Source organism: Anser cygnoides, chromosome 9 (genome assembly GCF_040182565.1).
Source record: "Anser cygnoides isolate HZ-2024a breed goose chromosome 9, Taihu_goose_T2T_genome, whole genome shotgun sequence".
Taxonomy (NCBI): Eukaryota; Metazoa; Chordata; class Aves; order Anseriformes; family Anatidae; genus Anser; species Anser cygnoides.
Genome location: NC_089881.1, coordinates 18,940,390 through 18,967,892, shown reverse-complemented (window position 1 = coordinate 18,967,892; position 27,503 = coordinate 18,940,390). Strand labels below are relative to the sequence as shown.

General features: G+C 36.0%; 1 protein-coding gene across 12 annotated transcripts in view; it reads left to right on the top strand.

The window, feature by feature from the left end:
• The window catches only part of LOC106032159 (SRY-box transcription factor 2), a 275,642-nt gene that overhangs the window by 59,783 nt on the left and 188,356 nt on the right, over positions 1 to 27,503 (top strand). The window contains exon 1 of one of the 12 annotated variants that reach the window (XR_007161726.2): positions 13,057 to 13,236. The exons of the other annotated variants lie outside the window; for them this stretch is intronic. The gene's annotated coding sequence lies outside the window, so the exon portion shown is untranslated. Of the gene's footprint in view, positions 1 to 13,056; positions 13,237 to 27,503 lie in introns of those variants that run through there. 12 annotated transcript variants of the gene reach the window in all.

The window sequence follows — 27,503 nt, the reverse complement described above, 5'->3', positions numbered from 1 at the left end:
ATTTTTAGGGCGAAGGGAGCATGGGCAGGAGTAGGTATACGAGCACCAGGAAAACTTTGCAGAGTTTGTTGCCGTATGCACTGGTAGAGTCCTCTAGTGTAGCTGAAGAGATGGCAGCTCGGAAATTTAGTCAAGGCCTTGGTTGGAATAGTTTAGCAAATGTGCTGCTTTTTTATTAATTGTTACTTTTATTTATGAATAGTACATCTGTTGTTATGGTACGTTTTAGTTTTTCAACCGCTTGTGTTCCTTACGTGTATGAATGATTTCTTGAATCCTTTTTTCTGCTATTGAGATATTTGGAAAACCTACAGGGGAAATACCAGTTTTCATGTTACAGGAAAATGTTTGTTGTTTAGAAAGTGCTAGAAGTAAAACTTTGAAAATCTAGAGATTTAAAAAAAAAAAAAAGTCCACCTTTCCCATAATAGAGTATTTCAGTTTTCTTAAAAAAAAAAAAAAAAAAAAAAAAAATTAAAATGCTTTCTTTGGTAATTGTTATCTCAGTACATTAGCCAGTGCCCTATTGTGTGAGTCACACAGGTAAATAATGAGGTTGAAAGACTTGAACAAGATGTAAAGGTCTTGGAGCATAATACTTTGTATGGCAAGCTTGATGTTTTATAAAAGCAATATGACTGTGAATATAGAGTTGATTCTCATGTGGTTAATAAGGTCAATACTGATGGTGCATGTACTGAAGGCATTTATATGTCTACTTTATGATGTGTATTCTTGGATATATAGAATTTATAGAGATTAATATTACACCAATAAATCTATGTTTGGAGTAGAACCTAAGAAAAAGTGAAGTACTACAATGAAAATATTCAGTATTTCAGTTAATTTCAAATAAATAGGGAAATTAAGCTTAAATATTTTTAAAGAGTCCTTGAATGGTTTGTTGATTAGAAACTAATGTAACTCCTTGTCTAAGATAAAACACCAAACAGGCAGCAGCTGCTGGTAATTGGTGCAAGTAATTGTAGAGCCAATAAGTTGAAGAAGTGCTTATTAAAAGAAACTGCCTTCCTATCTGCCTGTAAGTTCAATTGAGTAATGCACTCTACATGTGGTCTGACGGTAGGTAAATTATACACCTGATTTAAAAACACTCCATCCATAAGAGCTCCTATTTTGCTCATCCATAAAATTTTTACTTTCTTTATTACTAACTACTTGCAGCAGCATATGGCATAATATCTATCAAATTAGGCTTTGAGGACATCTTAGACTGGCACCCTGCTGACTTGAAACGTGCTTAATGCATATTGCAGTGTTTTTAACCCGTTGAGTACCCCTAGGATAGGCTTCCTGCTCTCAAGGCATGAATGCCCACACAGCCTCGTGGATACGTACAGCACACCCTGCTGATCCACTGGCATTCCTCTGGCAGTGATGCGTCTGCCTTGACGTGGCTGTTGCACAGTTGTCATTTAAAGCTCATCCTAAAGGAGCTTCAGCATCTTAGTTTTGAGATGGTAAGAAAATAGATGCATTTAAGAAGATGGGTTGTAATTCGAGCTTAAGAATGTTTTATACAAAAAAAAAAAAAAGGAAAGAAATTAAGCCATGTTATGCCTTTAGCATGTTTGTATGCAGGTTGTTTTTAAAAATTGTGTTAATTTGATGTCATCATCTGGTAAAAGTTACTTGAGGTAATGTTGTACAATCTTCATGAAGACAAGTGAGTTTCTGTTCATGTAAATAAAAACTTCCTCTGGACTGCTCCTAAAGTAACAACAAACATTTCCTCCCTACTCCAAATACTTCTCAACTTAAAGCAAAGCATTGTTGTCTTTTCTTTTAAAGAAACTGCAGTATGTCCCGTTACGTGTAGGCCTGCCTCAAAATGCTGTGGTGTACATCCAGCAGCTCAAGTCATGTACCATAGGTAAAACCTCTGGAAGTCCTACTGCAGACTTGAACTAAACTAATAATGAAATATTCAGGAGGAAAAAAAAAAAAGCTTCTAGTTCAACAGTGACAGAAGTCATTCATGTGTTTTCCTTATGGGCTTTGTGGAAACTTGCAAAGCAGTTTTTGGAAACTACGTAAAACCCAAATGTTGATTTCCCTTCTCAAAAATAATGGAAGATTTTCAGTGGAACTGATTAAGAGGTTAGAGGTTGTATTTTTGTTTAACTGAAGTAAGCTAATACTTTAAATTAGTGCTTTTGCCACAAGACTAACTTGTCAGTGTGATTTATTCTAGTCCTGTACATTTGTAATGGCTTTCTCAAGATGATTTGGACAAGACCTGTGCTGCAAAGTTCTGCTGGCAAGGCTGGGTTTCAGTCTGAATAAACACCAGTTACGTTGCTGATGGATGTGCTGTACTTCAGAAGGCCTGGGAAAGGGCCTTGTGCCTGCATAGCTGATAGCATTGAGGGAGTGTGGCCATCCTCTCTACAGGGCTTTGCTGGGCTGCTCCCTGAGCAGCTTTCTAGATTGCAGAGGTAAAGTGACTGCTAAAGGTAGTACTATCATTACTGTATTTTAAAGTAGATTTGCTATATTCTTTATCTTTTTTTTTTCTATCCAGAAAATGACAAAGAAATCCGGCTTTTTTTTTTTTTTGTGGTGGTGGTTTTTGTTTTAAAAAAAAAAAAAGCTCATAATTTTGAGACTTGACAACTTTCTAGCAGGTTGGAAGAGATTTTGAACCAAGAGCAATGACAAGTTTATTTAGTCTTTCAACAAGTCTAATAAATGTTGTGCTTATAAAAGGCACAACATGTGACTTTTAAAGTGTTTACAAGCAGACATTGAATGTGGAGTAATCCCTGTACATTCAAATTTGAAAACCAGTTGGGTGTTTGTTTTTCTATGTGTTTTTGTTTGTTTGTTTTGTTTTAGACTGAAAGGCTAGATCATGTTTCCTTATTGGGCTTAACTGAATGCACTTTCCAGTTGCCTATCCAGCATTCATTTCAGCCTCCATTTACAAATTACTTCTGGTGGGAACTGGGAGCCAGAAGCTAAAGATGTGTATAGCAGGAGGTCAGAACAGTGACGGAAATAAAGCAGCTCAGTGAAGGAGTTTCAGAGCAGAGAGGAAAAAAGCAGGACAGAAGTTTTTCCCGTCTGTATATTTTGCTAAAGTACATTGGTGTCTAATGTATCTTGGGAGACTGAACATGAATTAGGGAATGGAAATGTAACTTATGAACAAAATGTAGTAAGCCATTAATTAAACCATTTATCTTGTTAAAATTTTAACATTTCCTTTTTGTGTTCACATGCAAACTTAATGTGAAGGAGGGATTCCTTTTGGCCATTTCATTAAGTAAAAAAGTCGTTAAAAGTAAAAACCCATTTCATTAAGAACCAAAGTCCCTTTGATGGCTCAGTATCTTACTTCTGACAGTGACCAGCAGTGGATGCCCAAGAGAGGATGCAAGAACAAGACACTCATTCCATAGCACTCTTCAGACTACTTCCCCAGCCTTCAGCAGTTTGCATCACCAGTCTGAGGCAGTAATGTTTGTTTTTTATGCATAACATTCAGTGGATTTTTATGCTATTGTATCATATATTCTGTAAAATATACCTTCAAGTTTGTAGCTTTTTAACCTCTAGACTCTATTGCATATTTTCCCAGGCTTTGTTGCCTTCTCTGTACCTTTACTATTTCTATTGTATGTATTGTTGGAAGAGAAAGGGCAAAACTGCAGTTAGCTCAAAAACACCATATCATTTCCCAATTTGTTTTCTAGCCCTTTATGAAAAAATCAGTGTGTTGTGAGAATGATCTTTCCTCACAAATATTTCTTAACTCTTATCCAGAATGAATTTCACTTGCTATTTCATTGCTAGTTCACTTGGTACGATAACAGTCTTCTGTGAATTAGGCGATCGTTTTTTTCCACCAACTAATCTTTTTTTGAATATTTTTCAAATAACGTTGGCCTCATCAGAGATCTTTGTGAGCTGCATCTGACCTCATATTGCAATGAAAATTGTTTGTTTATTTCTCATTCTCTATTTTACCTTTGTTTCTTTTATTTATTACACAGATGAGAACCTTCCCTCTTATCTCTTGGCAACTTAGCTTCTTTAACAGACTTTCACATTGGACTTTGCCAAAAGTCTTTTTGAATTTTAGAACTTACTTGTACATATAACTGTTGACTTCTTTGAAAAAGAACAATACGTTTCTACAATGTTGCTTCCTTTTACAAAAAGCATACTAATTCCTCTTTAATAGGTCTTGTGCGTTTATTTGCCTATCATTCTGTTCTTTAAACTGTCTTACATCTGTATTTTCATCTGGACACAGACACTTGGTCTTAGCTATGGAAATCAAGAGTAGTAAATCATAATCTCCCACTTTGTTTACCCATGCTGCACGTGTAAACTATACAACAGAGCATCATCTGTCTATGAGGGAAATAGCATAAGATTTAAGTCTTTCTGGCTAAGAGTCATTCAGAGTCCTAATAATGGCTCAAGAAAATACTTCTTTCTCTTTCTTTCTCCAGGATTTCTACAGCTTTGGAAGAAAATATAATCCTTACAATGTTATGAATATGGAAGTACATGGGAAAGAGATCCAGCCAAATCTTCTACATCACTTCTGTGTTCCAACTGGGTTACTTCATGTTATGCTTGTATTTGCTTTCTAGTATGCCATACAAAGGATAGAGCTACTGCTTAACTGATTTAATGATTGATTGGTTTTGTCTTTCACAGGACCCAGTACTGTTGAATATGAGGAAAAAAAATATAACTCTTCTAATAGCTCTTCTAATCTTTGGCATGTACCTAGGCATTTCCCCATTCTTTTTTTCCAAGTTGCACTTTTTTTTTTTTCCTGTACTTGGGGACTTGTTGTAGTTTGATAATTGCAGCTTGTTCTGGGATTTTAAGATCTGTGTCAGAACTGGAGCTGTTTGTTTTGGTGTTTTTTTGCTTGTTTTTGTTTTTCCGCAGTCAGCTGGGCAGTGACCTCAGTTTGTTTTTGTGCACCATGTCAGGGTGAGGCATGGGTGCTAGCAGCCAGAAAGGGAAAGAAGCAATTCTGGTACTTTTGGGCATGGAAAACTGAACTCTGCTAGTAGCTTTTCCCATAAAACCATAGTGATTAAATGAGTAATTAATAATAGATCGTGATGTTATAAGTAAAACTTATAATTCTTGCATGCGTTCATTTGAGATCCTGGGGATGCTGTTTGCAATGGATGTGCTGTAGATGCTAACCAGAACCTTCTCTGCTGTCCTTTAGTTATCAAGATTTACTCCAATATTGTGTACATAAATAGCCTATTGTCCTAAAATGTTTGCTGTCTCCTTTGCTTAAGAGATTATGGAGTAATGAGAAATGATGTAATTAGTTGAAATAAGAAAAACCCAGAAGCTTAAAGGGGTAGAGCTTAATCAGAACCAAGAGAGGCAATCATAAAAGAGTATGTTCCTGCTTTGGGTTGTGGTAGTCTGTGGTTGAGGTGTCTACAGTACCTGGTATACACTGTGAATTCTGGAATGAAGTGTGGGGTCTTTTGCCATTCATGTTCTTTGAAGCGTTTATACTTTATACTAGAAGCCTAATATCGGATTGACTCTTACTTCAAATACTTTAAATCCTTCTAAAATGTTATGTTAAAAAACACCCTTAAAAATGTTTCTTTTCCTTCAGTTAGGAATTGCTTTAAGAGGAAAAAAAAAATAAAAGCTGAACTACATATTGAATTTTCCAGGCTGTGTTTCTGCACAGCAATCTTCTGAAAAAGTGCAATTATTTTTTTTTCAACTCAAACATGCATTTGAGAGGAATGAGGTAGATCAGATAAAAAGCTGAGATTCAATTCAGCTCAACCTTGAGTCACTCTGACTCTGTCTCTTTAAAAAGGGAAAAAAAAAAAAACCAAGGTGGCAAAATCAATACAAACCAATAATAACTTCACATTTGTGGAATCAACATGAATGGCTCTCCAAAATATTGAGACACATCCAAGTACATTTTAGCAGAGCTGATATTTATCAGAAGTCATTTGCCCTCAAGCAGATGCTCTCTTTCATTGTGCTCCTGTCACAAATGACTAAGATTTATGACAGACAATTACAGCATCTGCAGTTAGCAGCCTTATAATCAGCACCATTATTTAACGATTGGTGCAATAAACTGACTCCTGTTACTGTTTATCAGATATCAGTCAGTTCTGGCTATTTTCTTCAGCTCCCCAAATCACAGTATGGTGCAACCACTGCCTTTTAATGGCTAGTAAGAAGCAGGCACATTTTCACGTTTTGTACAGACTGCCGAGGAAAAGAAAAAGCAACCAATTACATGTATGTATGGTGCCCTCTCATTTGAGATGCCTGTGTATGTAACTATCTCTATACAGTCTGAAACCTCTTGAAAAAAAAAAAAATAACAGCTTTTACTCTTTCAGATAAGAGCTTCTATTTAGGCTTCTGCATGGGGAAAAATGTCTTCTGTTTAAATATTCATGTTTTAAAGAGTGAATAAAATGTCGATATACTGGAGTAGTTTTACTCTCTTACAGCATGAATTTCGTGTGCAGTTGAGGAAGGGGCAACATCAGTTCATTATTCAGCTTCCTTAACATTAGGCAAATTTCAGAATTGTATTTTAAATTTAGTAATGTTCTTATCAAAATTAAAAGCTTGAGAAATGGCTCAGTTGAGGTTTTTAACTGATGTGTGCAGTGTATATTGTGAGACTCCTATTAGGGCTGCATTTTGTTTTTTTTCCTGAAAGCCTTGTGAGAGGGAGCTAGATGATGTTTAAGCTGCAAGCCTAACCAAAAAGCGTATTAAGACTTTCTTGTGCTTCCAAAAGCAAAGTATAATTTTGGTACCAAGTTCTGCCATTACTTAGATGAGGCATGAGTCTGGTTCCTTTAAATAAATGCCATTGTAAGCAAATGCTTTGTGTAACTAGGAGAAGAGCTTGTCCCTTGTAGCCTGAACACCTAAATTTTTTGTGATCTTTGCATCGTGTCTGCATTATTTCTTGTTAGAGTGGGAAATGCTTTACACTTATTCACATACTGTTTTGTTTTAGATGTTAAATGAGAATGCTTGTTAACCAAAAAGTTTTGAAAGAAAGATTGGCTTTTTAAACTGGACAGAAGAAAATAAGTTAGATCTATTATTGCTTCTGTCAATAGAAGGTAAATAGCTCTCTTCTGTTCCTAGTGCAGGTGATGAGTCAGCTTGTCAACAAGCAGAATTTAAAATCACTTTAAATGCTGAACTGAGATTGCTCTATTGCTTGTTTTCTGATAAGTGAAATATATATATTTTAAGTCCACATGTGACTTGTGTCTTAATAAACTAAGAACACGCAAGGATGCTTATGGTGTTTGGTCCAACCTGTTGTTTTCTTTACCTGGAGCTGGTCACTCATATACATGTCTTTGATTAGAATTTCACCTTGGTGGTATTTTCATTATTATTTGAATGGGTGTATTTTTTAAGAGAGCATTTGTGTGGTTATAATCTTAACAGTTCCTGAACAAGGGATTTGGTTTCCCTTTTGTCTAGGGAAGGTGCCATTAAAATTCCTGTATTTTCAGTAGACCATAAATATTTGTCTTCTAAAATAGTTTAGATGGCCTCTGCACTAATAGGACAGAGATATTGAGCCTACTAAAACTAGGTTTATGAAATAAATTTTCTGTGTTTGGCTGCAAAATGCTGTCCTTAATACACTTGCAGGAGCCTCGTTTAAATTAGAAAAGCTGACTTCTGGCATTGGTCTGTATTGTTCTTTTTTGAAGTCCTTCCTGGACATAGGTGGTTGTTACTATGCAATTGTGGAGCAGTTCGGTTTTGTTGATAAATGTCTGCTAGGGACTAGACCGAAACCATCAAATTTATTTTATCGTTGGCTGATGTAGGTGTAAAATGATGTGTAAGGTGACTAAAGATAGATGATGTTTTCTGAAAGCTACATAGTGTTGGATTCCCACTAATATCCAAATTCATAGAACCTAGTCTTCTAACTTGCATAGCCGTTTTTAAAAAGTTTTCCAAGTAAAAATTGCCCTCTCTATTCTTTTAAAGTTTTTCACATACTATGAATAGAAGAGTTCTCTTAAATAAATTTGTATAAACTTGGTAATGTGTATACTTAAGCACATAACGATGAGCTAACTCTGCCAGACAGTACATGGTCTAGTGGAAGTTCTCCCTGCCCATGACAGAGGGATGGAATTAGGTGATCTTTAAGGTCCCTTCCAACCCAAACCATTCTGTGATTCTGTGGTTTGGTACTTGGCAATGAATTCTGTAGTGGGTTTGGTACTTTATGCTATAACACAACCCTAAGTTCATGTAAGAAATAAAACCTCATTGTTTTCTCCCAGCTCCATTATAACACAATTTGAAATTCTGGCAAAAGAAGTCATGGGACTACAAATTATTGGAAGTGAATATTTGGAGATTAAAATATTTTTGCAGTGGGATTGGGATTTCTGCTTATAACTGAAACTAGTGTGCCTTGTCCATCATCTATATCATACTTCACAGCTGGAGTTTTTGTAGGTGTTTACAACTTAGGTTGTAGGACATATTTGGTCGTCAACTGAACCTGATCTACCACATGTTTTGATCAGTGGAAAAAACTCATTTATCATCATGGTTGTTGAATTAAGCCAACTGTTAATTAGTCATGAGTTGTTATATGTTTAGGAAAAGGTAACATGACTAGTCATGTTGATGAAGCTTGTTGTAGCATGTTGTAGTGAGATAGTGTAACATTTGTGAAATTTTCTAAACACTGTATTCTTACTTTCAAAACAAAGTTAAACCTTTTTTGCCTTGTTACTCTTGCTTCAGTTAGTAAGAATGGTCAGAATCTCCTTCTGATAAGCATGTTTGCTTGTAAACCTGCTTTTGCTAAAGTAAAACTCTTGCCCTGGTGTTTAGGAGCTGTCCAGGATGAAAAAGGAACAGGAGGAGCGAGTGCTGCATCCTTGTGCAATACCTTTGATTTCTATTGGAGGATAGTTCAAATAAAGCTCTGGGCTTTTGCTTATCAAACATTGCATTTGAAGATAATGTACCTTTACTCATAACATATTATATAGGTCATGCCTGTTGTGGCAGTAGTTTATGCACTTTTTTCTGGTATGCAGAAGCAGTTATGTACTTGTACTAGATGGTATGTGTGTAGCTAGAGGTAGCTCAAGCTTTATATTCAGTCTTTTTTTTTTTTTCCCTTTTTAATTTCCTCTTGTTATTACAGGCAAAAGGTTTCTTTATGGGCTTAAATGTTTCTGTATGCAGATTGTAATGACAGAGCATGTCTGATTTCTTTACTTCTCAAGCAAAGTTTGGGGAAAAAGGAGCTGGTGCAACTGCTGGGTTGCCTTAAATTATGCTCTTATTCTGTCTTTGAATTTCAGTGAAATGCTGTTTATTGCATAGGTTATCTTTTCTAGCTAATCCTTTATAGCATGCTTGAGTAATTTTTATTACCCATGTCTTTCTTTATCTACTATCTTTCTGTTTACAAGAACTTAAAAACTACTGAGCATTGCTCCATATGATTTGGTGCTTTAATTCACCGTTAAATGCCTGTAAAGATCTGTCCCAGAACAGTATGGTTGCAAAGAGCAGGCAGCTTCTCTGAGAAGGTGTTTTGCAATGGTCTTTCTCATTGAACATCTGTTCCTGTTCATCTCATGGTTAACCAAGAAATCCAGAGGAAAATCTGGAAAGCAAAGCATTCAGAACAGAATTCTGTGAACTGAAACAAAAGTGTTCACTCCCATACAGTAGGTCATTTTAAGATAACGCACCACTATTTTCTCAAAATAAGCACTGTTTCTGTGGAATAGAAGTGCAAATTGTGCACCCTCCCTCTGCTACCCTGAAAGTCAACTAGGAACTTGATCAGAAGACAATTGGGTAGGTGGCAGAAGGTTGCTGGTAGCCAAGAGTTACTGTTGGCAAAGGATGCTTAAGAGACGGAGTATCTATCAGATTCCAGTCAGATAATATTTGCCTACTTTATCAATACACAATTTTATGTCAAAGTTTCTAGCTTGTTGATTTAAGAGTGTGTGTCCTGAGAAATTTATGATTTTTTTTGCCATGCTGTATTCTTTCTTGAATATTCCCCGCATAATTCTCTGTCCTGTCAGATTTGTTTCTGGACCGTGCAATTTTGGTTAATTCAAACCTACTTTTCATCACTTTTAAAGTGTCACAGTTTGAGAGAGATGTTATTATTCATGTAGGAGTTAAATTCTGGTTTATAAAGAAAACAACAAGGTAAAGCATTGCTTCTAATCAAGAGCATCTGCTTGACTCCTCTTTCACTGGTGGTTCTGTTGCTGCATTCCTGGGATGGCCAAGCAGAGTGGACATCAGTCCACTGAAACACGGAAAGATGACTTTTCCTCCCTTTCGCTGTTCCCTCTAACATACTAAATAATATTAAAAACAAATATCTAGGTGTTTCATCTGGAAATACTAATCGTGTTTTCCAGACATAATGTACAGAACACACTTTCTCCCAGATCTGGAAGGGAAAAATTTAGTAATACAACAAATAGAGAGTAGGGGATGCAGAAGAATAAGTAGTAAATTTTTCTGTTTTTTTTTTTTAAGTTGATAAAATATTTTTTTTTATTGTTGTTCCTTATTTTTGCTATCACTTTTTCATACTAAAATGCATTCATTAATTTAAAAGTATAAGGTTAAAGTGTTTTGGTCAAATAACTGTTTTTTGCAAAAAGGATGGCATTGTAGTCTGGACATTTATAACAGTAAAGAAAAGACAACAAAAAATAAAGATAATTTAGTATCCAAATGAAAGAGGCTAAAATTGTGTGCCATATTCTCAGTGTCCTAGTTTTTAAGAAATAGAAATATGTGCTTACAAGTGGAGTATGCTTAGAACTAAACTAAACTTTGGCTTTATATGGTGGATATCACTAAAATCACAAGCAAGATTTATATGACATTTGACTTCTTGGAGTAAATAAACCAGTTCTCTAATTAAAATAAATAAATAAATAAAATCCTTGGTATTACTTAAAACCTATTTTTAAACAAATTAATTAATTTCACATATAGCAAATTAGCAATGTACCAGAGCACTTTGCTCATTCAGCATCAGAAATTGAGTTCTTGCTTTTGTGGGTCCTTTAACCCTTTGTGGGTAAATTTTCCATGTTCCAGGAATCCCATTGACATCTGCTTTTTGTTTGGAAGATTTTTACAGTTGGGGAAATTTTACAGGCATGTGTACGGGTCTGTTTCTGATCTTGAAAGCGGCAGTTGAGTGGGCAAATTTTACCATAATACCTGAAAGAAATCAACAATTAAAGTAATGATTTACCAGCTCTAATTTTTTTTTCTTATGAGGAAAGAGATTTCCCTAGTATCATAAACTATTTAGAGTCTTTAAATATGAAAAATTGTACAAACTGATGTTTTTAGAAGACTAAAACTTGCAAGTATATAATGTGTAAAATCAGAATTTATTCCTTACACTCTTAACAAAAGGTTCTGTGTAATTACTGAACAGTAATGCAGAAGGAAAAAGTAATAGTAAAATGTTTCATGCAGCAGCATTCCTTATTTATGCTACTGTGGAATTAATAATGTAACAAACAGGATTAGAGGTGAATCTAATGATACCAGGTGAATAAGAACAACTGTTTTATGTTGGTTTTATTTTTTTCTGCATACACTGGAGCAATCTCTGTAGTAATAATACTAAAAAGAATAAATAAGAAAATTTTTGATTTATTTCTGTGGCGTTTACAGTTTAATTTTCCTTAGTATTTTGGGGAATTTCAGTTTGTGTTGTTGTACAGAAATGTGTACTTATCAGCTAGAGAGGTTTGTAAAGCTTTTAAAAATATTTCTTAGGGGTTAAACTTTGTTTCAGCTAATTGTTTGTGTTCTTTGTAGTGATCTAGCTCCCCCTAGTGTATTAAAAATCCCCCCAAAGATTTAATCACGTATTTAATGAATTAATACAATTGAAAAATGTATTTTTGAGAGCAGCTCACCATAACACTGATCCATTAGAAAAACATGACTACAGTTTTTAGAAAGTAGCAACCATTACCATTTTTTGAAGTACTTTATACTACAGTTTTTTCCAGTGAAATGAAATGTGCCATGTTTACAAAAATAAATTTGTCATAAATTTGTTGATCGGAAATAAAGCTCCTGTAACATTTCTTTAAACATTAGAATGTGTTTCTCAGTTCTGTGAATCATCACAAATTTATTATCTTTCTGTCCCTTTAGGAAAAGACTTGTGACAAACTGAACTGTTTAGAGCAGCTCTTTTTAAAATGAAAGTGTTTAGTGAGATCCTCTTTCTTTTTGTGGCTGTAATACTCTATGCATCTAATGAAATCATAAACAGAAAATTATAGCTTCATTCTAGGGAATGTGAAGACTTGCTCCAACAGATGGCATCAAAACACCGGTCTGAACTGTATGATTGCTGATTGTTAATTGCTTCTGTAAAACAATCCTTTTAAACAGAGTAATGCATTTTATCATACAGATTATAGTTCTACGCATTTTGGTTTTTCAATATGTGTTAACATTTTCTCCTCCAGTGTAAGATTTAGTGTTTGCATAATTATCGGATTAAACAACAGTGACTCATTTTTTTAAAGAAACGAGGACAAGGAGATGGAGAATTATGCATCACAATTTCTGTTTATTCTGAAATTACTGTACAAGTGTGATCTTTTATTATAAACAAAACAAATGGACCAAGATGCCCTTAAGTGCAAAAACAATTACCTAGTCCAGCATTCTTCACTCCAGAAACTCCCCATGACGTTAGTTGAAGTCTTGGCTGTGTGAGGAAAGCAGAGTGCAAAAGAGATACTGTACAATAGCCATTAATCATTACGAAATCAATACCCTGATTATCCATTTGTATTGTTCTTGCACAGTAAGGGATGGATATTTTATGCAAAGCCAAATGAATGGGGAAATTCTTTTAGATGACTTGGTTAGTCCATCGGTAATGATGTGTGGAATTGCATGAGAGTTTTTTTGTGGAGTTGTTCTCTTGTTTCTAATGTAGTCAGCCCGAGAGTGTTGCAGAGATGGCGTGCTCATGTTTGAGGAGTCGGGAGCCTTGCACCTTTCTGGTGCTTTCTGCCCTTCAGCCGGTGGATAGTTGTCTGGTTGCGAAGGAGGACTGTGTCTGGTTCACCGGTTGTGATTCAGGTTGTGGGGCACTATTTTCTCCTAAAGGACTCTCATGACCTTGCCTGGGTGAGTGTTGCCTTTTTACCTCAACATAATAGAGGTAGACAGAAAATCAGGCTAGGAAAAAAATTTTTAAAAATCTGTGCATACTTTCAGGACTTCTACTCCAGACTGTCTTTTGTTGCAATATTACATTATTATATGTTCTAAAATGCATATGATATATAGAATGTGTAATTATATTAATATAGCTATATTGTAATCACTGTGCAGCTGACTGCTAAATGGAATATTGGGCCTGCAATAATGTGCCATTAATTGGCCTTCGGTGGCAACCTATTACAAAAAGGGGTTTGTGACGATGGTGTGCTGCATTCTCATTTACCTCAGCGGATCAAGAGGGGCTGTGCTAGAAAGGAGCACTCCTACTTCAAAGTGCTGCTGCTTTATGTTCCTGGTTTGGGTGCAATGGAAGCCAGATACAGTGAAAAGGATTTTCTTCCTCTACAGTGAAGTTGTCTAAGAGTGTAGCAAATTTCTGATTTAATGGTTCTAGAAAGGTGGGTAAATGCAAGCCTGTCCATTGACCTCTGTCCTCTACTAGCATGTTTTAATGATCTTTATGCAGACCATTAAATGGATAACAGGCAATTCCCATAGGGTTTCAGGGTCATTAACTTATTTGACAGTGTTTGTGACGCAGGGAAATACCTCGTTGTATTAATGAGTAAAAATGAATTGGTTTGTCCTTAGTGGTCTAAAGATGCTTTATCTCAGCGGAGTAAGGACCACCTGGAATTGAGTCCTTGAGTGAAATAGGTGTGCCTAGGGTATGGTTTGATCGGCTGCCCGTTCCTTCCCTAGGTTACTCCTGAAATGGCACAGGAATTTGAGGCCACTTGAAAAGGATCAGTAAGCTGGAAGCAATATCTTTGTCTAGACCAATTTAGGAAGTCTTTCATTTGTTCCTAGAGTACACTTAAATGCCCTAGAAAGGCTTTTTCCATAATACTAGAAGAGAACAATAAAAAAGAAATGGGGAGTTCTTCAAGGCACTCTTGTAGTATCTTGTGATAAAATATAGATGTGTTTTTAATGCAACCGGGTAAACTGAGGCAAGGGTTAAGGGCTTTATTTTCAAGAGGGTTTAATTCCCACATCGATCATTGAAATGGGATTGCTAAATGACAGGAGAGCAAAATCCATCTATGTGAGCGAGAATAGTTTCTAATCTCAGCCTTGTATATTAAGCCATTATATGACTCGTTTTACTAACAATGTTATTTGTAGTTACAAACCTTCCATTCTGCCATGTAATGCAGCACAGATGCTTGCAAAGTTTTCCAGGTAATTTGGAATGGATGACAGTCAGCATCATGCCAATAAAACCAAAACTGGACTAGCCAGTGCAGTGGTCCATTAGGGAAGCCATTGTTCTTGGAGTTGGCTGAGGTGTTAACAAGAATGTATGTGTGGGAAGTTAGACTTCTGAATCCTTGCATAAGAAACCTGGCTTTGAAAAGTTTGAAGAATGAGTAGGTACTTTGCATTTCTGAAGTCAGGCCACTTACTGTGGTGAAAGAATAAGGATTTTGCACTCAAAGCAAGACGGGAATAAAAACAAACCCAAATTAATTTGTGCTCTGTTCCCAATTTCTAAAGTTTAAAACAAATTTACTATTCAAGCATGGAACCTGCTTTAATCTGACACTGACTCTGTGTTTGTATTGTGTATATGCAAAATTCATTTGTATTGCCATCTGTTGTCAGATCCATAGTACCTGTGTGTACTGACCTGGTGGAGACATAGTTAAGCTGATGTTGCCTAATTTGTCCAGAAAACCCTCAAAGAAATGAATATCTCACCTGCAGCATTGCTTATGCTGGGAAAAGAGATGCTACCTGAAGTGAAGGCTCTTCTATTGTTTACATGTTTTTAAGCAAATTACTTATTTAGTATGTAAAATCACAAAACTGTCATATTAAACAAGGTGTTACTAAATAATTTTGGATGTTTATTCAAACTGGAATAATCTATTAGCATCGCAGAAAGGATTCATAATTAACAAGGCTGTAGAGGTAGGCCTGCCTGCTGGGCTGTAAAAAATTGTAGAAATAGGCTGTTTCACTAATTGTCAGGAAAGGCGATTTTAATCTGGAAATATAGTATGAAATAATATATGTATAAATGTGGCAAGCAGGTATTGAAACTAGATTAAACTATTATAATAGCAATGAGAATTTATTTTTTAACTGACTAATTGAAATAGAGCAGGTCTTTGTCATGTTTCAGTGTTATATTCCATGCATTATACACACCAGTGGTGAGACTTCACTAATTTGGCATCTTCAGCAAATCTGTTAATTTCTGGTTTTGGTGAAACTGCGGTCACCAAGAAATTTGAAGGGGGTGGAGCGGGGGATGAGTGTTGGTATGTGGGGACTCAGACCAGCTCCTCTGCCTCTTTCAGGAAGTCTTTGCTTGCTTTGTCAAGTGGTCAGGATGAATGGTCTGGCTTAGGAAGTGAAAGATCAGAATTCTTTTTATTAAAAATAATAATTCTTATATTAAGAATGAATTATATTGAGAAGGTCTCTATTAGAAATTTCTATCTTTCATTATGCAGTTGTTTTAAGAAGTTACTTTTATTTCTAATCTTTAGGAATTTAGGTGTTGGGGTTTTTTTTGTTTGTTTGTTTTGGTTTTTACTTTTAAAAGCTGTCTTAATGATATCCCAGATGAGATATTTCAGCTTTTTTAATGGTGTTAGCTGGACTATTCTTTTTGAATTTCCTGTCTGCTAAGGCAGCTTTTTTTTTCTTTTACCAAATTTTAACAGGACTCCATATCACTGTTATTAGGATGCCACATGCACAGAAAAAATTGCTAGTGATGTTTTGAGCATGGGTGTTTTATTGTGTTTATTTCTAAATACATTTCATGAGGTTCCCTGGACAGAATCAAATAAATGAATCCTGCAAACATCTTCATTATGGTGTAGCCAGAAAAGAAAGGAATCTGAATTAGGACTGTATTCTTAGCATAGTTCATAATAAGCGTTATCTTTATGACAAGCTTAAAGAACATAAATTGCTGAAACCCTAACAAAAAGCATTTGAAACAATCGGCTAATTAGGAATGGGGGGGGGGGGGGGGAGAGAGAAAGCAATATTTGTTTTCCTTTGCAGTCTAGATAAATAACGCTTAACATGAATACATAACTTATTTTGAATGATCTGTTGTGTCAGTATCTGGCACGTCTTTTTCAGTGGCAACAATTAAGGATACGTGTAAATGGAAATGCAGACTATCTGTCATTGTCCATTTCCTGGTAGTGAAGCATGCAGTCTGCCTCCCAGCAAGATCATTTTGCCAGGATGTGAGTGAGCTGGTCACAAAATGCATAGTTGATTATCTCATCGAAACACACTAATCCTGGCAAAGCTATGCACTATAGAAGACCCATTGTTTGTAATAGGTCAGTTGTTACATGGCTTTCAAACCTGACTTTGGGTATACGTTTTATGTATTTACTTACTGAAGCAAAATGATATGTCACAATGAAAACCAAACTTGAGCGAGGAGTAAGATATATTAATCAGGATATTAATGGCAAAAAAGAAAAATACACTCTCTCCAGAGAGGAGAGATGCGACAGTCACAAACATGCTATTTGTCTTGGTGCAGGAATAACTGAAATTATACAGCCTAGGTTATAGAAGAGATCTGATGAGGTGATCTTAACAGTTCCTTGAATATTAAATTGAAAACAGTCCTACACAGAATGTGTATTAAGAGCACTAATAAACATGCTAGTATGTAATAATAGGGTATTTTCCCTATGATCTAATCCTACAGTTTTGTACTTCTTAAAATTGAAAAGCAGTATTAGAAATTTGTCAGCTTCTTCATTACTGCTCTATTGGCAACAAAGCATTTTCCCAATGAAATGTTAAAAGCAATATACGTGGAGTGATTGCCATGATTTTTGCAGCATGCCAAGTTGGGTAGAAGTTGTATAAAAACAGTAGTTTGAAAATTAGTTTTAACTCTCTCAATATTTTGTTTGCCATATAGTTGTTAGTGCACCATAGTGGGGAAAATTCTTTTTCAATACTAACATGAAAAAATCAGAATTATGATAGAGAATACATGAAGAAGCTATTCATTTTTAATTGTAAAGACAAATCTTATATTATCCTTCAGGTACTTTCCAATTTGTAAAATTCTTCTCCAAGAAATCCTGAAAAATTGCAACACTTTCCTAACAAAATGTATTCTATGTATTTTCATAATTTGGGTGTGTGGTAATTACAGGATGCTCATGAGTAGTCTTCCAAAATTTTGAATACCTTTCAAAAATTCAAGACCACAGGAAGAGTTAGATCGTATGAAAAATGCATGGGGGCTGGGAGGGAAAAAACATACAGGTGGAGGAAGGGAAAGTTTAATCAAGTCTGGCCAATATTCTTTAAATGTGTTTTAACATACTTTCACATAATGAAAATCAGATTTTTTTTTGTTGATGTTCATGAAACCATAAGGCCGGTCTCTCCTCTTTGTGCTTATTAAGGACATGGTGCATCTTACCTGCTAAGATGCAGGGTACTAACATCCTTTAAGTCCAGAGGAGTGTGTTCCTAGCAACCTCACCCCACGCGCACCTGTCAAGCTTTCTCTTGGGATGATGGGACCTCCCAAAGAGGCTGTCTTGCATCTTTGCCTAAAGATCCTTTTCCATTATGGCTTAGTCCTGCTGACTAGCTGTGGTGAGCTAAGCACCTGAAGACTTGTGTAAATTCCTCTTGGCCACACCCTACACAAGCCAATGAGAGTTGCTGAGCTCTGAAATTAAACCAAAGCTTATCCTTGTCATCCCATATCTTCCACCTATTGGAGAAGGTGGGACTAGGCAACGGGTCTTTGAAAGGAGGAGTACATGTTTTGTTACTGTCGGCATGCTTTATCTCTTAAACCACCAAAAAATAAAAATAAAAAAGTTATGCATGTCATGAATACCCTGCATGCCCTTAGCTCCATGTCCGCTGCCTAGCCTGAAGAGGACAAAGTCCTAGTTGTCCAAGTCACCTTGTTATGGGTGTCACTGCATGGTGTAACTGTGTAAGGGGCTGAGATTCCCACCTTCATGCTCATAAAGGCCACCTTCGCTGTCTGACTTGTTTGTATATGCTCTATTTTGAGCAAGAACAGACTGAAATGTGCTTAGTACGTTTATAGCATCTTCTTTCTCGGTGTGTCTCAGCACTTTATATATTCAAATGAGTCAATCTTCAATATAAATAGCAAAGCAAGAAGTTGTTTCCACATCTTTTGATTTGAACCTAATAGGAAGCTGTATCTTGCTTTTGTGTTTTGCAATGATGCTGCCTCTCCCACAATAACTGCATGTATTTCTATCCAGTACCTTTGACGCTTGTTGGCTAAAGTAAACAATCTGACAGAAATGTAGCACTATCAGATATATATGTTCCTAAAAGTTTTGTGAAGGTTGGTGAGAAGATTAGTGAACCCAAACTCAAGCTGGTTTCCTAACTGTGGCAAAAGTGGGCAGGTTGCAACTTTATACCTCTTGTTTAGAAGCAGATGGCCAGCCAGTGAGCATGTGATTTTTCTAGTAGTAGTCAGGGAACATGTTATTTCTTGCCTTCTGAGAAAGACCTACAAGAATGGGTATGAGGGAGCCTGAATTATTATAATGGGAAGAGTCTGTAAGCAAAGTATAAAAATAAGTTCTTAAGAAAAAAAAAAATTTGCTTCATGAGCAAGGAAACTAAATTACATAGTGCATGCTGCCATGGTGCTGAATATAATGTATGTCAAAATATCTGCTATTTCCAGGAAAACTGATATTCAAGTATACTTCCATTTTAATTGATAGCACTGCTTTTTCAAGTACATAGTTTTTAATCAATGTAAATTAAAATTTTCTTATCTAAATGAGTTAAACTCCCATTTTCAATAACCTAATTTTAAACATGGATTTGAAAATGAAGAGATGAGTTTCTGTAGTAGAATCTTTTGCTCTGAAGTGCCGCTAAAGAGTAAGACGCTATCCTGTGCATAAAAGTTTTCTCTTGAATGTTTTCAGAGAAACTATTTATAAATAAAATTGATATTTTCATTTGTGCACTTTCATGCTATGCCAGCATGTAGCTTTATATTTTCAAACCATCCCTTCTGGAGAGAGTTGCCAGAGGAAAAGCCTTTATTCCTGCTTTTGCTGTCCTGGTAACAGACCATGAACGTTCTATTAGGTTGACCTAGAAAAACAGCAGGAAACATATGGAAGGTAAAAAGGAGCACCTCTAATGTTGTTGCTGTAATGAGATGTGTTTAAGTATAAACTTTATATCCAGATCTTCACATAATTTCTGTGAATCTTCAGATCCAACTATGTAGGTCTGACTTAAATTGAATAAAACCTGTGTGTTCTCATGGTATGCACATTAGGAATGTTTTCAGAGAGGTTTTATGACAGCAGAAACTAAAAACCACCGTTTATGCATGTGATTAAATATTTTCAGAAAGAAAAGACCTTGAAAGGAGAGTGTAGATATTATTGAGAAATTACGCTGATGGCTGGTTAGTCTACACCTTCCAATCTACCATGACTTTTCAAGAAGAGCTTTTATCCTCTCATGATTTTATAATTAATTCTCAGGGAATTGTTAAGCTATCTTTAAGAAGATCATAATGTTATTTTCTCTGTACGCTTCAAATGAAAACTCAACCAATGTGTTGAAAAACAGATTTAAAACTAAAAATTAAAAATTACTTCATCTAAACACAAGGGACATGATCACAGGCAAAGACATTCTGAGTCTGTGGAGTTGATTAGTGTGACTGTTTGTCCTCAGAGTAGTGTCACTTATGGAAAAGTCCTACTGAACTTGATATAAAAGTCAGATTCTAGAAATTATTCTAAAAGTTTAAAAAAAAAATTAACAAGGATGTAGTTATCAACTCAGATGAAGGACAAATGCTTAGTGCTCATCATACCTTTAAACACAGGACCAATTTTAAGTCAGCCTCTAGTTGTGAGATGATTTGTATGTGGTCTGTTCTTTTCAAATTAAAATATAGGAAGTCACCAATTGCATAATACAGCTAGAGGTTGTTCTCCCAGGTGAGAAAAAGAAGCGATCTTTCCAATAACCTGTGTAGATTTGAATATCAAAGTATATTTGATTAGGCCACGCATAATTCTTTCATTCTTAATCTTACAAGTGAGGGCTTCAGAAGAGAAGTCTCCCAGAAATTACAGGTACAATACTGGTTGTTACCAGCAAAAAGATGGTTTCAGTGTAAACTGGATCAGGCCAATAGAATTGTCTTCTCCTTTTTCCTCCAGGTTGGAAGTCTGTTGCAATACCGGTTCATGTGTTTGAACAGTATCAGTACTAATCCACGCGTACTGGACTCTGTCCCACATGCTGTCATTCCGTAGATATAGTTACAGCATTAACTTTAGATAATACTACATGCTGTGTAAATGCAACAAAATATTGCTGTACGAGCAAAGGCTTATAAGCATAAGAACTGTCAGCAACAACGTTATACTCTTTGCTAATAGAAAAGATTGTGGGTTTGCAGATTTTCCCCTAGAGCAGAAGTTCCCTGCATGGCTACTTAAGATTGGCAATATGATGCATTTTTTTTCCCACAGTCAACTTTGTGATTAAGGATGTCAAAAAGTCTATATAGATAAACAGCATTTTTGAGAGGTGAATTGATTCTTATTTTCCTGTTTATGAAATGCCTACTAATTCTAAAATAATTCTAAAAAGTACTTAGGGAGACCTGCAAAACACACATTAGTGAATGGAGAATGGAAATAATGCCGATGTGGTGAGAAGGTCCTCTTGCTTTCCCAATATATGGCATGAAGTTCTTCACAATCTCAGTATAACAACTCTTCATAAAAGTCACTGAGGCTAGTCTTAGTAAGAAATAAATTCCAGGAACAGAAAGGCATTTAGAGGCAAAAACTTTGTGGCCAACTTTAAGCACAAAGCCTACTTCAGAACAAGTATTACAGCTCACCAAAATTTTGAGTTCTGTCAACTCTGCAATAGTTCTGTATAACTAGTTGAGCACTCCAGTGATATGAAAGCAGTTGCACTTTTTTTCTCTTTAATTACACAAAATTCACTTCAATGCTTAGTGAAAAAGGCATGCCATTTCCAAAAATACTGTTTGAAATAAACACAGCTAAACAGATTCACTTGTGTTGTATAGTCTTGGGGGGGGGGGGGGGGGGGGGGGGGAACTAGGGAAAGAGTCACATTCATGTGCAAAATCCTAATGCCTTCATGTTGATAGATTCAGTGATATACTCTCTTGTGATTGACAGCCCATGCACCAGCTGAATCCTGCAGATCAGGAACAAAGCTACAAAAGCAAAAGTTCTTCAAATTGTCCTACAGCATAAATCTCTGATTTGGCGTTGATTCATCATACCTGTAGGCTGAGCACTAGGATGCAATGCTCCCTTGCAGGAATTAATCACCGGTATTTCTGAATGCAGGATTTATATATGGAAAAGCATTCCTACTTGTGTTTTTACCATTTTTTTTAATGTATGATTTTTTTAAAATGTATTAAACATGTTGTTCAATAGTCTCACTACTGCCTCCTGCATCTGTTTCTGGGAAAAGGTAGTAATCCGCAAAACTATAGTTATACGCTATACAGATATACACTATCTGTGTGTATATATATACACATATACGCATATTTATTTCAGACTACATAGTCATACAGTAGCTTTTGTGGTAGATCAATAAGGCCGAAAGCTCTTCCTATGAGAACCATCATCTCTCTTGCTGCTTATGCTTAATGTAAGACACTAATTTGTTTTGGTTGTGACAGCACCAGTAAATGCTTTCTGGCTATTTGCTGCTTGGATGTCTGGGATAACCTGTGAATTACGTTGCTTGGCCAGCCTCTATGCCATCTAACCCCTGGGGCACCAGTGGTCCCTGTGAGTCTTCCGAGGAAGACAACATTCTTCATGAGTGTCGTGGAAGTTGCAGTAGGTCCTTCCAGTCATGAGAAAAGACTTGTTGCTGAGCAGTGCTTTCCCAGCGGTTCTGACATAACAAAGTAGTTGTGTGAAGCAGTCCGTACGCAGTGTTGTGCATTGACTGAAGTCATGAAACCTGCAAACGGGAAGAAGAGAACTCCTATTTATTCCCGTGAAGTCAGAATACTGTCCTGTACTGCCCCTCCTTTCTCCCAGGGTTTCTTGGCATAATATGTACCAACTGCCATTGTTGTTGTGAACTGTATACTCAGTAATGGAAGGTAGATGTTGGGGATCACTGGCAGCATGAAAGGAAAATGGTTTTTGTTGGAAAAAATCTAACCACCTTTGACACCAAACTGTTCCAGAAAGATTCAGAAAGCTCAGAGACTTCTTCAAACTGGTTTGAGATAATGTAGGAGATACATTATGTTTCTACCTATAATATTGGTATTTATAGCAACAGCTCAGATCTGAATATAAGCTAACTATATCTGGAGTACATGTGAAAACACAAGAGAGGTTCTGTTGAACTCCACTGATCTGGGGGAATGCACATACACTTAGGTACCAAGAAAAAGGAGACAGATTTGCTTTGGGCTCCTTCTGGTAAGCCAAAGGCACCTTTTAACAGTGAAGTACACACACTACTTCTACTGAAGTAGAATCCGCCACTATACTTGCTGGAGAGGAGACGTTACGTTAATGCTAGTTGCCTGTTTGTCTGGGTTTCTGACTTACAATAAATAGTGTAGAGATAAAATAATGTCAGTGTCTTTGTGGCAGTAATGGTCTAGCAATGGCATTGCAAACAAACGTTCTGGTGATGTGCAGTAAATCTGGTATTTGTTGTTCGCATACAGGTTCCAGGTCAGAGTTCTCAATCTATTTTTTTTTTGACTGTTATTTATCACTAAACTTCTATCAGTTGTTTTCTGTATACTTCAGTAGTTACATACGTGTGCTATAAACTAAGAAATCCTTCAAATCTGTGGCTGTCTATGTCTGCATTGGTGTGGATGCAAGAATGTTTAATGGGTCTATAATTGAATCTAAGTAGTAAGGGACTTTAAAAAAAAATATTGCTTAGTGTTTCTATCCTAATGGGATAAATGTCATATTTTAACTATTGCTCTGTATCAAATCTATTATGCACAGTATTCAATAATTCCCCAAATCTTGATTTACCCAATTGAAAGTGACCCCGGGCATAAATTCTAAGCAGAGGAAGGCTCTGATTCCTTGATCTTTGGCACTCTTTTGTTAAAACAGAACATGGTGTCTTAAATCAGCAGAATAATTTAGGAATGGTAGATACTGAAACAACTAATTTTTCTTTCCTGTAATCTGCATAGACTTCAAAATGCCTACAAAGCACAAAGTGCCAGTTCATATAATTTGTTGGCAAGGATAAAAAGAAGAAAGGAAATGATTTCCTAAGCGTGTGAATCAGCCCAGCTTTAACAGATATTTTTCTGTCATGTGCAGCCTGAGGGCTTATGCCTATCTGAGCTTTATTTGACAATTACCACTTGCCAGCATAATTAAATGATAATTTATAAATACTGAGAGAGCATTATGGGGAAGAGCAAATAGGTGCTTATCAGGGCATTGAATAAACTTGATCTGCCTCACTGGCAATTTTCATCTCTTATCTAGGTTGTTAACTGGTCTCCTTTTTTTTCGTTTTGTTTTGTTTAGGTTTGATAGCTGTTGGATTGATTGTATCTACCTGCCTATATTTCTTAGTGTTTTTTTTTTTTTCATATTCTTAGCATTATTTTTAGTCAAACTGTTCTTGCCCATCAATATTTTGGAAAATACCAAATAGTAAAATGAACATCAGGCAGTGTAATATATGTGCCTGTGTGAGAATGAAAGGCAAATCCACGCAGCTCGTGTTTGGCAGTTTTTCCTGAGTTTCCTGATCTTTAATCTTCTGCTTTTATGTATATTGTGTGTTTGTGTGTGTATGTGATTTTTTGCGTAAGAGGAAAGCTGTAATGTTATAGTCAGGGTGGATGATATCCAATTGCAGAAAATCTTCTCCGTGGCTCTTCTTAGATAAAGGTGATACTGAATAGGCAGCACCAAAATTCTGTCATGTTCATGCTGGATGTTAAAAAATACCAAGTAAAGAAATTGAATGGTTTGAGGCCTTTTGTACCACCATCATGTTTCATTTTGAGGTCCTCGAGCCATTACAAACAGTAGTGCTATTTTCCACAAAAGCACGTTAGAATATGGGTGGAAATACAGATTGGTGCTGGGCAATCTAGATAAAGAAGTGCAGGAAAAATCCTCTATTTGAATGGAAACAAATCAGTTGAATGGCAAAAAATTGAATTTCCACGCCTTTTGAAAAGCATATACGAGGAAGAGAAGGGGGTGGGGAAAGCAAGACACATTAGTGGGTCACTAGGAGATTGAGTTTTTGAGCCATTATGAAATTAAATAATTTCAGGAACTTCTGATTGGAGTTACAGTGGTTTGAGTGAACGGTTAAGCCACCCCTGTACCAGAGAATGAAAAAATAAAGGGCTTCTGTGTTTAAGGTTGTCAATTTCTCAAATTATTCAGCATTTACTGCTTATAAATAGTAATTATTTGCTTTTTTCCCTCCAGAGCTGAAAATTATCTTTCATATTCAAATATTTAAATATACAGTGCTGTAGTTAGGGCACAAAAATTCCCAATGTCAGAACAGATTTTTGTACAAGGAATAATTTGAAAGTGGGGGATTAGTTTCCACCTTTTGAAACACAGTGCTTTCCGTAATCTTCAAACATTATTTAGGATAATGGAAGCCATCATCCTGGTTCTCAAATGTTAGCACTTCCATTAGAATTTGCTGCTACCTCTTATTTTTTTATATTAAAATACAAGGCTTAAAAGGTATTATCTTACTAAAGGAGGGCAATTGTAGAGATGATTTGATTGAATAAAGGAAAAAGCTGTACAGGCCTTTTAAGATCAAGGATGTATTGATGGAAAGCTATCATTAGAGACAATTAATGTTCTCCAAGGGAAGAAATTGATTATGGGCAGAGATGGACCCTAAGGAGCAGATATGTCTTAATGCTCCAGGGCCTTAAGGATTATACATTCCATTCACAGCATCTGTATTTTAACCCCTTATAAGGACAGGAGTAGAATCTAACAGTTAAGAAAACTCTGCATAGAGTTTAATAGAGGGTGTCTGTGCATTTGGTGGCTGACACGCTGTTTCTTTAAGCAGAGATTTGTTTATCAAATATCACTTTTTGTATTAAAATGTCTGGCTTCATATTTGTGATATGTAGCTTTCAATCATTTTTAAGCAGTAGGGACACAGCCCTGGTATAAAAGCAAACTAGATGTGGAGTAACAATTTTTGACATTACAGTGGTGCAGAGTGTTTTATGTCTGCAAATACATTTCTATTGTCTGAAGCTAACTGTTGAGAAGACTGAATTTTTCTGAGCATCCTTTAATAAAAATACCAGAAGTCATATTCCAGGATGGACTTTAGCTAAAGATGAAGTGGGGTTGTCTGGGTTCAGAAACTAAGTTTTGCCATTCTGAGTTTGAGGAAAATCACCACTGATGAAGCAGTCCTGTAATTGTTATTCTGCCTGAGTTGTAGAGCCAATTCACAGATGGGCTATTCTATCCCATCGGTTTTCTTTGGCTTACCTCTCAATGAAGGCAAATATTTGGCATATTTGCTCAAGTTTTGTTTTTAACTGGCTAAAATATAAATGCCTGGAACTGAGCAGCATGTGTTTTCCCACCACCTCGGAAGCCTAAGATCAATTGCAGCATACGGTAGCAGTGGTGTGCCAAAACGAATTCTGCCACATCTTCTTTTATTAGTGCTGGGGGCATACAAGAGTTCCCTTCCTGGAGCATGTAATGCTTGTCTGTGCTGCTATACAGCCTGGCAGGCCCAGAAGAAGGGGAAAATAACAGTTGACTTAAAAGCTGTAAACTCAGTCACATGTTTACTTACTTACACTTAAATGTTCTTCTTAGAAGTTTTTTATTTTCAAGAAAGGAAATCTAGTCTTCAACCCTAAGGTAGAACTCTTGCACAAAAAAACAAGGAGAGGCATTGTTTTTCACAGATGTTTCAGTCTTATTTAAAACTAAAATAGCGTGATTAAAACCTACTGCATCTTTTTTGTAGAACAATCTTAGAAATTACATTTTTCTGTAGTTTTGATTTTTAACTCTTGTAGTGTGCAATACTTTGATCATACATTAAATAGTATTACTTTTAATATATTTCACTGTTTGTTGTTTTTTTGATATGCAGGTAATCTGATTTATTTTCTAGGTAGATTGATTTTGTAACCTGACTTTTTTTTTAGCTGACCAAAGGTATTCTGATTCAGTGCATAGAACAGTTACATAAAAATAACCTGATATATTTTGCTGAAGTATAACGTTTTTCCCTGACTTTTGTGTATGTGTTGACTGTTGATATTGTGCTGCCCTGAAGAGCAGTGTAAGGGTTTCCATGAATAATAGCGTGATACATTAAACAGGCAAAAATATTACTATAATTAATAGGAGAAGTCTAACTTTTATATAGATGAATAGATGAGTCCCATTGTATAACAGTATGTATAGGAAACACGCCTTTGGAGACCACATATAACATGCTTGGCAGGACTAAGGAGAATAAAATATGAGACGGAAGTAAACAAAAAGCGAGCTCAGAAACACAAGTGAGGAGACACGGGGGAGAAAGGGTGATTCCAAAGAGAATCAGAGCTCATTCTTCATGTGATTATTTTCAAAACTTGCTTGATGTTATTTTTAAATAACTAATATTTGGAAGATAGAATCCACCCCCCACTCCCCCCTTTCCTTTTCTCCCTGTGCATCATTAGGGAAATACCCAAATGAGTGAGTGAGAGAGAGAATGAATGAATGCAAGTGAATGTTAAATACCCTGGGCAGAATCAGCTTTCACCTGTATAGTTTTTTCAAGCTGTGAGCTCTCTAATTACAAGGTTTAAAATAAAAATAATAATAATAATAAAAAAAATTAAGACTGGTAACATATGTTGTTGTCAGCATGTATTTAGCACCTGCAGAAATGAACATGGAAAATGTGACAGCCCATATGTAGAACACCCGCTGCGCTGACTGTGGGGACTGTCAACAAATTTTACTTTGTTAATTTTTTCTTATTTAAAAAAAGAGGGGAAAAAACTTAATAGTGCAGGTGTTCTGAGCATCACAGAAAGGATCTAATGGGGAAGAAGCAGTAACTCCTAATGAAACCCATTGTCCCTA